Raw genomic sequence first — 13,735 nt, 5'->3', positions numbered from 1 at the left:
AATCAGGTCGTTTTTAAAAGATACATTTATGTTACTTGTGAAATCAGACCTTCCAGAAGTAAATATGGGGCTGGAAAGCTGACTCAGAGGTTAAGAGCACTGACTGCTCTTCCAGAGGTCCTGAGTTCAATTCCCAGCAACCACATGGTGGCTCACAACTATCTGTAATGGGATCTGATGCCCTCTTCTGGTGTGTCTAAGACAGCTACAGTGTACTCATATAAATAAAGAAATAGATATTATTTAGACTTAAATATGAAGCGGTGCAAGTCAAAGGAGAGAGAAGATTTCATAACCCCTGCGAAGTGGGGAGAAAATACTAAATTGTTTTAAAAACATAAAAATTGGGGAAACAGGTGTGAGCGGAAGCAACAGAAGGAGTCATGGCTGCCAAAGTGTTTGAGTCCATCGGAAAGTTCGGCCTGGCCTTAGCAGTTGCAGGAGGCGTGGTGAACTCTGCTCTATATAATGTGGATGCCGGACACAGAGCTGTCATCTTCGACCGATTCCGTGGCGTGCAGGACATCGTGGTAGGGGAAGGGACTCACTTCCTCATCCCCTGGGTACAAAAGCCAATCATCTTTGACTGCCGCTCTCGACCACGGAATGTGCCGGTCATCACCGGCAGCAAAGACTTGCAGAATGTCAACATCACACTGCGTATCCTCTTCCGGCCGGTGGCCAGCCAGCTTCCTCGTATCTACACCAGCATTGGCGAGGACTATGATGAGCGGGTGCTGCCATCTATCACCACAGAGATCCTCAAGTCGGTGGTGGCTCGATTCGATGCTGGAGAATTGATTACCCAGCGAGAGCTGGTCTCCAGGTAGGTGAGCGATGACCTCACAGAGCGAGCAGCAACATTTGGGCTCATCCTGGATGACGCGTCCCTGACGCATCTGACCTTTGGGAAGGAGTTCACAGAGGCGGTGGAAGCCAAATAGGTGGCTCAGCAGGAAGCAGAGAGAGCCAGATTTGTGGTGGAAAAGGCTGAGCAGCAGAAGAAGGCGGCCATCATCTCTGCTGAGGGGGACTCCAAGGCGGCTGAGCTGATCGCCAACTCACTGGCCACCGCCGGGGATGGCCTGATCGAGCTGAGAAAGCTGGAAGCTGCTGAGGACATTGCTTACCAGCTCTCCTGCTCTCGGAACATCACCTACCTGCCAGCAGGGCAGTCCGTGCTCCTCCAGCTCCTCCAGTAAGGCCAACCAGGCTACGGCCTCCATCGCTCAGAATGACGCCTTCCTTCTGCCCCAACCCCAGAAATCACTGTGAAATGTAATGATTGGCTTAACGTGAAGGAAATAAAGGTAAAATCACTTAAGAACTCTAAAAAAAAAAAAACAAAAACAAAAACAAAAACAAAACAAAAAAAAAACATAAAAATTGAACTATTTGTTTCTTTTTTGCTGGTGTGGATCTTTATTTTCACAAAAATACACATTTTTCCCCTTGCAGAAGCATTCATGAAAACCGCGTACTGCTTTGACTAACTTCCTGTGTTCTGCTTTGACTGTAGAACAGGGTCTCACTCTGTAGTGCAGGTGAGCCTTGGACTCAGCATCCTCCCTCAGCTTGCAGGGTTGGAACTGCAAATGTTTGCAGCCTTGCTCAACAGGATATAAGTATTAATCTACTGAGATGTCAAAAGACTCTGTGTGTGTGTGTGTGTGTGTGTGTGTGTGTGTCCCCGTCCTATTTTGCTTTTATATTGTGATTAAATACCTTGACACCAAGGAGATTTATTTGGTTTGCAGGCTATACAGTCCATCTTCCAAGGAAGCTAGGGCAGGAGCTCAACCCTGGAGCACAGAGGCAGAAACTGAAGCAGAGAGCCTATGGGAGAATGCTACTTACTGACTTGCTCTCTGGTTTGCTCAGTGTGGTGGTTTATATATGTTTTGCCCGTAGGAAGTGACACTATTAGGAGGTGTGGCCTTGTTGGAATAGCTGGGGACTTGTTGGAGGAAATGTGCCACTGTGCTTTGAGGGTCCCTAGTGCTCAAATACTGAAGATCCCAGTAAGGAAGAGCCTCCTCCTGGCTTCCTGCAGAAGCTAGTCTATTCCTGACCGGCTTCAATCAAGATGTAGACTCTCGGCTCCTCTAGCACCCTGTCTGCCTGGACACTGTCATACTTCCTGCCATGATGATAATGGACTCAACCTCTGAAACCAAAACTATAAGCCAGTCCCAATTAAATGTGTGCGTTGCCTTGGCCATGATATGTCTTCATAGCAATGAAAACCCAAACTAAGACACTCAGATACCTTTCTTTTAGAGGCCAGGCCAACCTGCTCCGGGATGACACCTCCCATGGAGGACTGGGCCCTCCTACATTAACTAGCAATCAAGAAAATACCCAGGAGGTTCATCCACTAGCCAATCTGATGGAGGCAATACTTCAATTAAGAGAACCTCTTCCAGCAGGATGTGGTGGAAAACACCTTTAATCCTAGCATGACTGAGGCAGAGGCAGATGAATCTCTGAGTTCAAGGCAAGCCTGGTTTACAGAATGAGCTCCGTGACAGCCAGAGCTACACAGAGAAACCCTGCATGGGGGAAAGAAAATCAAAGAGTTGCTCTTCTCATGCGTGTCAAGGTTTGTGCCAGGTTGACAAGAACTACTTAGCAGTGTGTGTCCACAGGTGTGTATGTGCCATGACATGTGGGCAGAAGTCGGTGGAAAACTAGTGAGGGTCAGTTCTCTCCCTGGGTCACGTGGGCAGGGGTCCAATGCGCATCAGTGCCTTCTTTGAATGACACCTTTACCCGCTGAGCAGCCTGGCCAGCCCTGTGGAGACACTGGGCTGAAGTGAAAATGACAAAAGTAGTGCAAGGGAAACAATGTAGGAAACGAACATGAGCAAGGACGTTTGTTAGAAACGAGGGTTAGAACAGGGTGCACAGTACACGACGGTCACTAGATGGTGCAGGGGGAAAACCATATGGATCAGACTTATGCTGGAACTCCCTGATTAGATGCAAGCACTGTCACACCTGTAATTTGACTAAGCACTCATCAATAAGGGTGCTACCCACAGGTCGGAATGGAAGGGAATTTTGTTGTTGCTGGTTTTTTGAGACAGGGTTTCTCTAAGTGGTCCTGGCTATCCTGGAACTCACTCTGCAGACCAGGATGGTCTCAAATTCAGAGCTCTGTCTGCCTCTGCATCCTAAATGCTGGGATTCTAGTTGTGCCCACACTGCCCAGCAGGAAGGCATTTTTGTCCAATATAGTAGTTGGAGATGCTTATTACAGATGTTCAGTTAGAGAGGGGGCTGCGTATAGATATGGCATGGCCATGCACAATGAAGAGCTGACATTCATCTCCTAGCAACCCCTTCAACAACATCAATAACAACAACAACAACAACAACACCCTTAGTTTCAAACCCAGAATCTAATTTTGCTTCACGTATAAGCTCAAAATATTGTTTGTACATGTTTACATGTATTACATTTTTTCCTGAGAATTGAAGTACTGCATAAATTGAGACAAGCTCTTTTATCTGATTGGGGGAGTCGCTCACCACCAAGTCTTTGTTCAGAATTACAACCGTTCATAATCCACTTAACGGCTGAACAGTGCCTACGCCGACTTGGGATTATTTTCAAAAGCATGATACTTTTCTACCTACTTAGCATGTACGGGGCTGTGTGCTTGATTCCTCAACATGCAAAATAAATACAGATAAATAAATTGAGCCAGGTGTAGTGGCTTGTGCCTATAATTCCAGTGCTTAGGAGGCTGGAGAGATGGGTCAGCGGTTAAGAGCACTAACTGCTCTTCCAGAGGTCCTGAGTTCAATTCCAGGCAACCACATGGTAGCTCACAACCATCTGTAATGGGATCCGATGCCCTCTTCTGGTGTGTCTGAAGACAGAGACAGTGTACTCACATACATAAAATAGTCTTTTAAAAGAAATCAACTTAAGGAGGCTGAGGCAGAAGGGTTGCTCAGAGTTTCAAGCCAGCTTGGCCTGCATAAGGAGACCTTGTCTCAAAACGAACAAACAACAAATAAATAATACAAAATTTTGGACCCCAAGCTAACATCTAGAAATCATTCATCTGCCTACCAGAAGAGGCCTGTCTCAGACCCATAAATCAGAATTCACATTTAATTCATTAGTTAATTACCTTGAACCAACATTTTATTAATTAATGTACAGTTTCTTGTTTTCTGAGAAAGGGTCCCTTACAACTTAGGCTGGTCATAAACTCAATGTATAGCCAAGGATGACCTTGGAATTTCTATCTTCTTGCCTACACTCCTAAGTTCTAGGAATACAGGTGTATTCTACTGCTCCTGCTTGAACCATGGCCTTCCCACACGCCAAACTCTCTACCAACTGGTCTATATCCTCCACTCCCAGAAGCCAAATTGAAACAAGCTCCACCAGTGACTTACAGGCACGTAAAAATTTACGAGGTAAACAATAATTAGATGAGAATTATTAACTTCTCACGTCAAGTCCTATCCATTAGAGGTAGTGCGAGCATCCGGCTCCCTTGCTTTGAGTGTGGTTGGCAGATGACTTTGCAGATTGGCAGACACTCTGTTTTATTTCGTCTCCCTTCCTGTTATTTCTCCTTTATTATTAGTGTGTTATGTGCATTTTTGAGATGATGAGCTAATTCCAGGATATTGGAGGAGATGGTTCCATTATCAGACACACTGTTCTGTGGAGCTCGGGAGCAGAAAGTTAAGGGGAAATACATCAAGGAGAGAATGCGTTACCTGTGCACAGATTTCTGGAATTAAGACCGTTTTATGCACAGACAAGAGTAGGCCAAATCTGTCCCAATACAACAGTGATAGGAGGCAACCTGGGCTGCAGAAAATTTTGGATTCTGGGATTTTGTAAAGAGCTCCCCAAAACCAGTCCCACCGCTTTAACTCAATGCACAAAACTCTCACGGCACAGATGCTAGAGCCAAGAGTCTGAAAACTGCTGACTGATGTCACTAACAGAGTGTGAAGGGCAAGGTGAAGATTGCAGGCTTTGGAGACAGCCAGAGAGACACCATTTCTAGTCACGCTGGTGAGGGTATTTCTGGGAGAGTTTTGCTTGTGACTGAGCAAAAGTAACCCATCAGTCTGCTGGGTATCATCCAACCCACTGAAGCAGAGAGAACAAAATGGTGCCGCTATGACCAGTTGGCTCTCTGTCTTCTACCCTTGGGTCCTTGCTTGTCTTGTTCTCGGTGTTGGACTTACATTGGGATTTCCCCATTGCCTGGAGTTGCTCAGTCAGCTTCCTGCCCTTGACTTGGGAATAGCACCGTGTGGAACTTCTAAGCCTCTCTAACTGTATAAGCCATTTCCTATAGGAACCCTGACTAAGATACTCCTACTAAGTCTATATTGATGATGGTGGAGGTGCTGGTGCTGGTGGTGCTGGTGTGTGAGTGTGTGTGTGTGTGTGTGTGTGTGTGTGTGTGTGTGTGTGTCTACAATTCATAGGAGTTGGTTCTTTCCTTCCACCATTTGGGATCTTGGGATTGGACTCAGGTTGTTGGACTTGGAAGCAAATACCCTTGAGTCATCTCATGGGCTCTTAAATCTGTATTTTATATAATCTCTACATATTCTGCTGATCCTGCTGCTTCTATGGGTAAGGTCTATAGTTCAGTGTCAAAATGTTAGTTAAATAACACACACGTGCACACACACATGCACACACATGTGCGTACGGGACACACACACACACACACACACACACACACACACACACAATTTTTCTCTTCCGCTTTGTTCTTTCCAGGAAGTCCTGATTCTCTGAAGTACCATGGGCTCGGGTGAGGAGAGAAGTGACTGAGAGGTGCTGTTGTTCAGCTGGGTTGTGGAGGAAAGCGACACAGACCACCTCACAAGCTCAAGGTGTGCATCTGAAAACACAGGAGTGAAAATCGGTGTCATTCACAGTCGTGTCTGCCCAGAGACGAAAATATTCTCTGCCCACCTTGGTAGCAAATGTTTGTCAAAGAAACCCTTCCTGCAATTCTCTGGAGGTCCAAGAAGATGAGAAAGCACACAGGCAGGGATCCCGGTTAACCCCCAGTAAGGGAAACTTTATGACAAGCTGAGTCTCTGCTTTAACTGAAAACATTTGCTGATAGCACAAAAATGACTAAATCTGGAGAGTGTGAAAACAAATGGATGCTTGCAGAAACACTTTGCTGAGGAACTGTAGAGTGCTGATGTGTGACCATGGAATGGTGGATGACTTCGAAACCTGAAGGTTTAATATTGGATTCCAACCATCACGATGGCCTTCAATTAAAACATCTCAATTTATTTTGTTTATCTAAGTGAAAGTTGAAGCATCCCTTGATGGGAAAGGAAATTTGTCTTTAGGCCTTGTCTTAGTTGGGGTTTCTATTGCTATGAGGAGACACTCTCACCAGAGGAACTCTTATAAGGGAAAACATTTCATTGAGACTGGATTACCGTTCAGAGATTAGTCCATTATCTTCACAGCAGGAAGCATGGCGCTGTGTAGGCAGGCATGGCACTGGAGAAGGAGTGGAGAGTTCTACATCTGGATCAGCAGGCAGTAGGAAGGGAGTGAGATTAAACCAGCCTGGCTTGAGCATCTGAAACCTCAAAGCTTGTTCCCAATGACATTCCTCCAACAAGGCCACACCTACTCCAACAAGGCCACACCTCCTCATAGTACAACTCCCATGAGCCTATGGGGGCTGTTTATATTGAAACAACCACAGAGGCTGTCAGACAAACACTGGTAGAGGTTTTTGTGCCCAGGCTTGACGGCCTGAATGTCATCACTAGATCTGAGGTAGCAAGAAGCAGCTCTAGAGAGACGTCTTCTGACCTTCACACATCCAAACTGAGGCAGGTGAGTATTGCACAATAAGTAATACAGTATTGTGGGGTGCCCTGGTGCTGTTTGTATTTCGATGCTAATTACTCTTCCCCAAGAGGACTTGCCTAGGACGAGGAGTGAAACACATACTCAGGTGACTTCATTGGGACCTTCTCCCCATTTTAACTTATAAAATAGAGGCAAGAGTCAGTGATTGGGCAGGGAAAGGGAAGGTAGAGCTGAAGAGTTGAGGAGAGAGGGAGAGGAAGGGAGAAGCAGACGACAGAGGAGGAGGTGGAAGGGAAATGGCCTGGAGATACCCCACAAGTTATAGGGGAATCTCATAGCTGGAGAATAGAGTAGCGTAGTGGTAGATCTGCCCAATCTAGGCACGCAGCTTGCATTCATATTAACTGAGTTGTGTTTTCTTTGCACGGGCTTATTTGGGTTGGAGAATTTACTGCGACACAGTATGTAGAAAGTAAACACGAATTTTAAAAGAAAAAAATGGTCTTTAACTTTGACATGGGAGTACAGTTTGCCCCACGTGTTGGTCTAATGGTGGTAGGACTGAGAAACTCAGGTTTACACTTCCAAGACAGAGCACTGCTTAGCTGGAGTTTACAAATCTAGGGGCTGGAGAGTAGCTTACTTGGCATAGCCTGTGTCTAACTTGCATGAAGCCCTGGGTTCAGTCCCCAGCACCACAAAAATACATGCATAGTGGCACAGTCCTATGATCCATGCTTGGGGGAGTGTAGGCAGAAGGACTAAGCTACACAGTTAATTTAAAGTCAACCTGGGGTACATAAGAAACCAAGTCAAAAGGAAACAAAAAAGAAACAAGGAGAGTAATGTGACTAATGAGGTCCACTGATGTCTTTCCAAGAAGAGTAATGTAACTAACGAGGTCCACTGATGTCTTTCCTCACCCATCTGTTTGGTTAAGGGCTGACGCCCCTGATGAATAAGGCTCATCTGGTGCTCCCTGGACGTGCTTACTCTAAAACACATGCTGAACTGGACACTCCTAATCCTTCCCATGCCAGAGCCATCCTTGCTTGGACCCCATTCTTCTGACTTCAGGGTTTCACTTTGCACCCATAAAGTTTTTTGTATAGCAGTCTTTTTTTTTCTCAAAAAATTATCTATCCATCTATCTACCATCTATCTATCATTTATGTTCTATCTATCATCTGTTTATCATCTATCATCAATTATCTATCAATCTGTCTATCATCTATCTATCATTTACCAATTATCTATCATCTATCATCTATCAATTATCTATCTATCTATCTATCTATCTATCTATCTATCTATCTATCTGGTCTCATTTTGTATTCCAGACTGGCCTGGAACCTATAATATGACCCATGCTGGCTTTAAAATTGTGGCACTCTTACAGCTTCAGGTTTCTAGGTGGTACTGTGATATGCATGGGCTACCATGGCTAGCTGTATGGTCCTTCTAAAACAAAAGGCCAAACATACTACTCTGCTGTCCAGAGCTTTCTGTGTCAGTCTATGTTAGTGGACATTCCTCACTTCTAGGAATGTGCCCAGCCCTTACTCTAGCCTCTGACTCCAGCCCCACCATTTTCTTTCTTGATTGACTTACTATTCGAACCTTTGTCTTTTTATTTGTCCTGCAAAGCAACTCACACATTCTTGCTTCGTGGCTCAGACCTGTTAGTGCTTTTTTGTGGATGCTCTTCCCAGAGACATCTGAAGGCCTTGCTCCTTTCCAACTTGGGTCCTGGGAATCAAGCTCAGGTGTTCTCATGGGAGCAGTACATGCTCTAACCCCCCAAGCCATCTCTCTGACTCCTATTATTCTTTTTGTTAGACAGACTCTCACACTATCAGTTCAGGTTGTTCTGGATCTCAGTGTGTAGCAGTCCAGACTGGCCTCAAGCCTATAGTAATCCTCCTGCCTCAGAATTGGGATAACATGTTTTGTGCACTCTGTCTTTCTTCACCCGCCCCAAGGCCTTCTCTGACTGGCTTTAATAAAGAGCTGACTGTCTATAGCTAGGCATGAAAGAGAAAGAGGGACTTACTTCCAGGACAGAGATGGGGATTCTGGGAGAAGAATCTGAGGCAGGGGATTCGCCAGCCAAACATGGAAGAAGTCAGACGTACTGGGACTTAGTGAAAGATAAGGGGGCACATGGCAAACATGGCCTAAATTAACTGGGTTAGTTGCGTTACATGAGCTAGTTGGGAAATAACCTCAGCTTCTATAAATCTCTTTTATAAATATTAATAAATCTCTGTGATTATTCAGGAGCTGTTGGGTTGAGACAGTCGGTACCTCAACCTTCCATGTGCTTATGTTGTGTTCTTTTTTGTTTTTAAAGATCTATTTATTTTATTTATATGAGTACACTGCTGCTCTCTTCAGACACACTAGAACAGGGCATCGGTTCCCATTACAGATGGTTGTGAGCCACCATATGGGTGCTGGGAATTGAACTCAGTACCTCTGGAAGAATTGTCAGTGCTCTTAACCACTGAGCCATCTCTCCAGCCTCCTTATGTTTTGTTCTTCTTTGGATTTTTTTGTTTGTTTGTTTGTTTATTTTGGATTCCCAGAGGTACTCCTTTTTCAGCTCTCCCCACACCTGCCCACTTTGTGGAGGTCGTTTCGGAGCTGATCACAGTTGCTTTCACTAAGCCAGATTCTCTCCAGCCCCCACCCCCATCCCCATTTCTATTTTCTTAAGCATAATGAGACCAGAGATTGCCTGAGTGGAGAAGAATGAAGAAAATGTGTGTCCAAAGGAAATAAACTGTGTGTACCTGAGGCAGGCCCAGGGCTGCCTAGCAGAGTCCCCCTGACTTGTTCACTGTGTATACCCTGATGTTCTTGTGTGGACAGTGAACCCCTCATGAGAGAAAGCTTGGAGCTGCCTTGGGTTACAGATGGGCCAGGCCTGAAGGCAAAGGAGGGCTCCCAGAAGGAAGAGGAAGTCACATGTCTACCAGATCCTCTTTCTCCAGTGACCTGTCAAGCCGCCTTCCAGTGGGGAACTATGCTATGTGGCCTGAAATCTACCTCAAACCAGTCTGGTCTCTTCTGATCTCCTGCCCTCATCCCCTTTCCTCTGGTTATTCAACAGGAAGGGATGGCATGTTTGCTCTTGGGGTCTGTTGGAAAAGGAAGGTTTTTGGTTTATTTTTGTTTTTTTTTTTTGACTCTGAGGAAGTTAGTTAAATTTTCTTATTCAGTGTAGCCAGGCCCCGATTAAAAAATTATATTTGGAAATTGACTCTAAAAAGAGTCAGTCTCCTGCCCCTGATCTTTTCTCTTTGAATTTGTAGAAACTTTGCCAAAACAAAGTTTGCCAAGACCATAGCTATAGAAAAACTTCCTTCTCTTCCTTTTCCTCCTCTTCCTCCTCCTCCTCCCCTTCTTCCTTTTCCTCTTCCTCCTCTTTCTCCTCCTCTTCCCCTTCTTCCTCCTCCTCCCCTTCCTCCTTTTCCTCTTCCTCCTCCTTCTTCCCTCTTCCCCTTCTTCCTCCTCCTTTTCCTCCTCCTCTTTCTTTCTCCTCTTCCTTTTCCTCTTCCTTTCTTTCTTTAAGGTGAGTCTCTCTAAGTAGGCCTTGTGGTCCTGGAACTCACTATGAGGACCAGACTGGTCTTGAACTCAAGAGATATTCTTGCCTCTGCCTCCCCAGTTCTGAGATCAAAGGTGTGGGTCACCATTTCTGGCTCTGTAATGAGCTTCTTAACAGACTCTGAACCTTCTGAGTCTCTCTATATCCTACTCCTCTGTGTATATTTCAGAGGCAAGGCCAATTCCAAATTGAATGAGAACTATGGGACAGGTGCTTGATGGGTCTCTGTTCTGTAAGCTTGAGGTGATTTGAATTTGAATGGTCCCCACAGATTTCTGGGGCATGGCACTGTTTAAAGGATTAGGACTTGTGGTCTTGGAGTAAGTGTAGCCTTATTGAAGGAAATGTGTCACTGGGAGTGGGCAGGGAGGTTTCAGAAGCTCAAGCCAGGCTCTGTGTCACTCTCTTTTCCTGCTGCCTGTGGCTCTGGATGTAGACCCTCAGCTCCTTCTCCAGCACCAGGTCAGCCAGCAAGCTCCCATGCCCGCCACAGGAGGATAGTGAACTAAACCTCTGAACAGTACGGCATCCCCAATTTAATGTTTCTCTTCATAGGAGTGGCCATGGTCATGGTGTCTCTTCACAGCGATAAAATTCGGCTAAGACAGGGTTCATTGCCTGAGATAGACCCTCTACTTCCTATTCTCCGTCTGTAGCTATTTTATGCAGAGTTAGCCCCTGTAAGTAAATCATCCGCCCAAATTTTATATCAACAAACTATTTTAGCTTTTTCTCCATGAATTGAGGTGATACGCTCATCTTGGAAACAAGTCTTTCTATACATTAAAAAAAGTGTTTTTTTCATTAAAATTGTTCCTCCAAGGGACTCTAAAACTTTGCATTTTTGCAAAAATAAAAATGCAGACATTATAAAGTGAACCTATATTACTTTTAAATTTAGAAGAAAAGATGAAACACTTAACATGTTTAGAAAAAAATCTCGTGTGACTAAACTGCACATTTGAGATGAATCTATAGGTTAGCTATTTTTCTCATTGCTGTCACTAGCCGAGGAGCAGCTGAAGACAGGAAGAGTTCACTCGGGCCACAGTGTGAAGTATACTGTCCATCCTGGTGGGAAAGACTTGTGGCAGAAGCATGGGGCAGGCAGTCACAGTGGCCCTGAAATCAGGAAGCTGAGAGGTGATCGCTTTGCATTTCCCCTCAGACACAGCCCATGGGATGTTGCCACCCATGCTCACAGCGGGTCTCTGCACCGCAGTAAGACCTTCCTAGAAATATCCTCACAGACACCCGAAAGGTGGTTTTTCATGGTGAGTCTAAACCTAATCCGGTTGACAATGAAGATTAGACACCACACTCGTGAGACAGGGTTTTTTAGTCTGCCCCGCCCCCACCCCAGTGTCTCCCTCTGTAGTTCAGGCTGGCTCAAACGGGAGGAAATCCTCTTCTTGGTCATTTGTTTTTCTTGACACCCCTGAGAAGAAATAGCCATCACAAAATCTCTGAGGGATGTAACAGTGATCTACGTGTGGAATTCTTGTATGTTTAAGATACATGTTTGCTACAGCTTCCCTGTGGGGTGACCTGTGGTAGCCTTTTCTCTTTTCTACCTCATGGGGGCAGAATTCCGGTCTTTGTACAATACTTGTCTTATTTATAGTTACAGTTAACAGAAGGACCTATTGTTATGTGTTAATGCCAAATGTTTCAACGATGACTTTTAAGAAACCAGGATGTAATTGGTACAGCTGGGTGCTTCTCAACCAAAGGCCTCGCACGGTCTAAAGACAAGCTTGGAAGAGCGCAGTTATTCCTAGGCACATGCTTATCAAATCATCTGAAACTAATAAGCCCGGGGAAGGGAGGGAGGAGGCTTATGCAGCTCTTCAGATACTTCCTTGTTATAGTCTTGCCAAACCCCTCTTGGGCAAGACCCTGTTTGCTCAGAAGGCTGTGCATATAATTGCAAAAATCTGTCAGAATCATAGGATTCAAAAGACATCAATTATTTCTGTCAACGAGGAAAGAGTGACTGCTGCCTAGCTCTTCGACCGTTAGGAAAGATGTGCTCAAAGGAGAAGAATGCATTTAGGGAGGGCTGACCAGTTCCAGGTTACAGGAAAACTGAGCCCCACGCTGTAATTTCACCTCCTCCTCTGTCTGGACTGAAATATTATAGTTTTTCATTTCATGCAGTGCCATGGGCATGGTAAGACATTATGTAACTGGGTCTGTCTCACTGTATAATACTCAATAAACAATTTCAAAAGACCAACGGCGTTAGCAGTTTGATGTACAGGGAACCGCTGCATCTTTGGGTTTTGGCTGGAAGTAGTGTTGTGCAACCAATTTTGGAGCTGACTTGTGTTCAAAATTATATTCCAAAAGGATTGCTATTCAAACCACATGGACACTGGTTTTCTCTTGATGATGACCACCTTAAGAGGACTAAAGTGGCAAAATTAGTGGGGACAGTTCCATCGGTGTAATGGGAATTTCTCGTTCTCCTCCCATTTTATTTTTTTTCCCCCTCTAACATTCTGAATTAAAGCCAGTACTGATGGCAATTGGGAGCGAGGAGTATGAGGGCGGAGTGTGGCTGAGACAGCAGGATCGTCTAGTTTGAGCTCTACCTGGTCTTCATAGCCAACCAACCAGTAGAGACCCAAGTTTAAACCAACACCAACCCACCCACACACACACACACACACACACACACACACACACACACACACACACACACACACACACACACAGAGACAGACACGGGACAGACACGGAGACAGACTGAGACAGAGAGATTTCTGGGGACAAGCTCAGGCACTCTTGGGAACTGAAGAGATTCCTGGCTTCAGCAACCTTAGCTGGGCGGGTCAGCCAAATTCCTCACTTTCTAGCCTCAGTTTCCTTGTAAACAGGCAATAACACCTACCCGAGGGATTTGCAAGGCCACAGTTGACCTCTACAAAGCCCCTAGTTAAGCATGTCCTTTCGGGTCAGGAATATTTCCCCAGTTGGCTCCCTGTTGCCTTGTAACTTGCGGGGCCAGTCTTGGCGAATTAGATGTCACGCACAAGGACTGGACCGGGAGAAGAGGGAAGTGAACTTAGTAAGAACAACGCTATCGTGCGCTCCACGGATAACTGCGGCTGAGTTAGGAAACTTGGAGAGAAGAAAGTGTTAGAACCGAGGCATGGAGGAAGGCCGGCCGCAGGGGCTGTCACCCAGGCTGGCCGGCGCCGCCCCGCCCCTCCCTGCAGACCGGCTGAGTTCCGGGCGGCGAGTCCCAGCGCCCGCCCTCCTTCCGCGGCCCT

At 45.6% G+C, this 13,735-nt stretch overlaps 1 pseudogene across 1 annotated transcript; it reads left to right on the top strand.

The window, feature by feature from the left end:
- The first annotated feature begins 352 nt into the window (after positions 1-352).
- On the top strand, positions 353-1,202 carry LOC116895558 (annotated as a pseudogene). The gene has a single exon (XR_004387288.1). The product of XR_004387288.1 is annotated as a prohibitin-like (transcript).
- The last annotated feature ends 12,533 nt before the right edge of the window (positions 1,203-13,735 follow it).

The sequence above is a fragment of the Rattus rattus genome, chromosome 3 (assembly GCF_011064425.1).
Source record: "Rattus rattus isolate New Zealand chromosome 3, Rrattus_CSIRO_v1, whole genome shotgun sequence".
Classification (NCBI taxonomy): Eukaryota; Metazoa; Chordata; class Mammalia; order Rodentia; family Muridae; genus Rattus; species Rattus rattus.
Note: the sequence above shows the minus strand (reverse complement) of the source record. Positions and strands in the feature narration are given on the sequence as shown.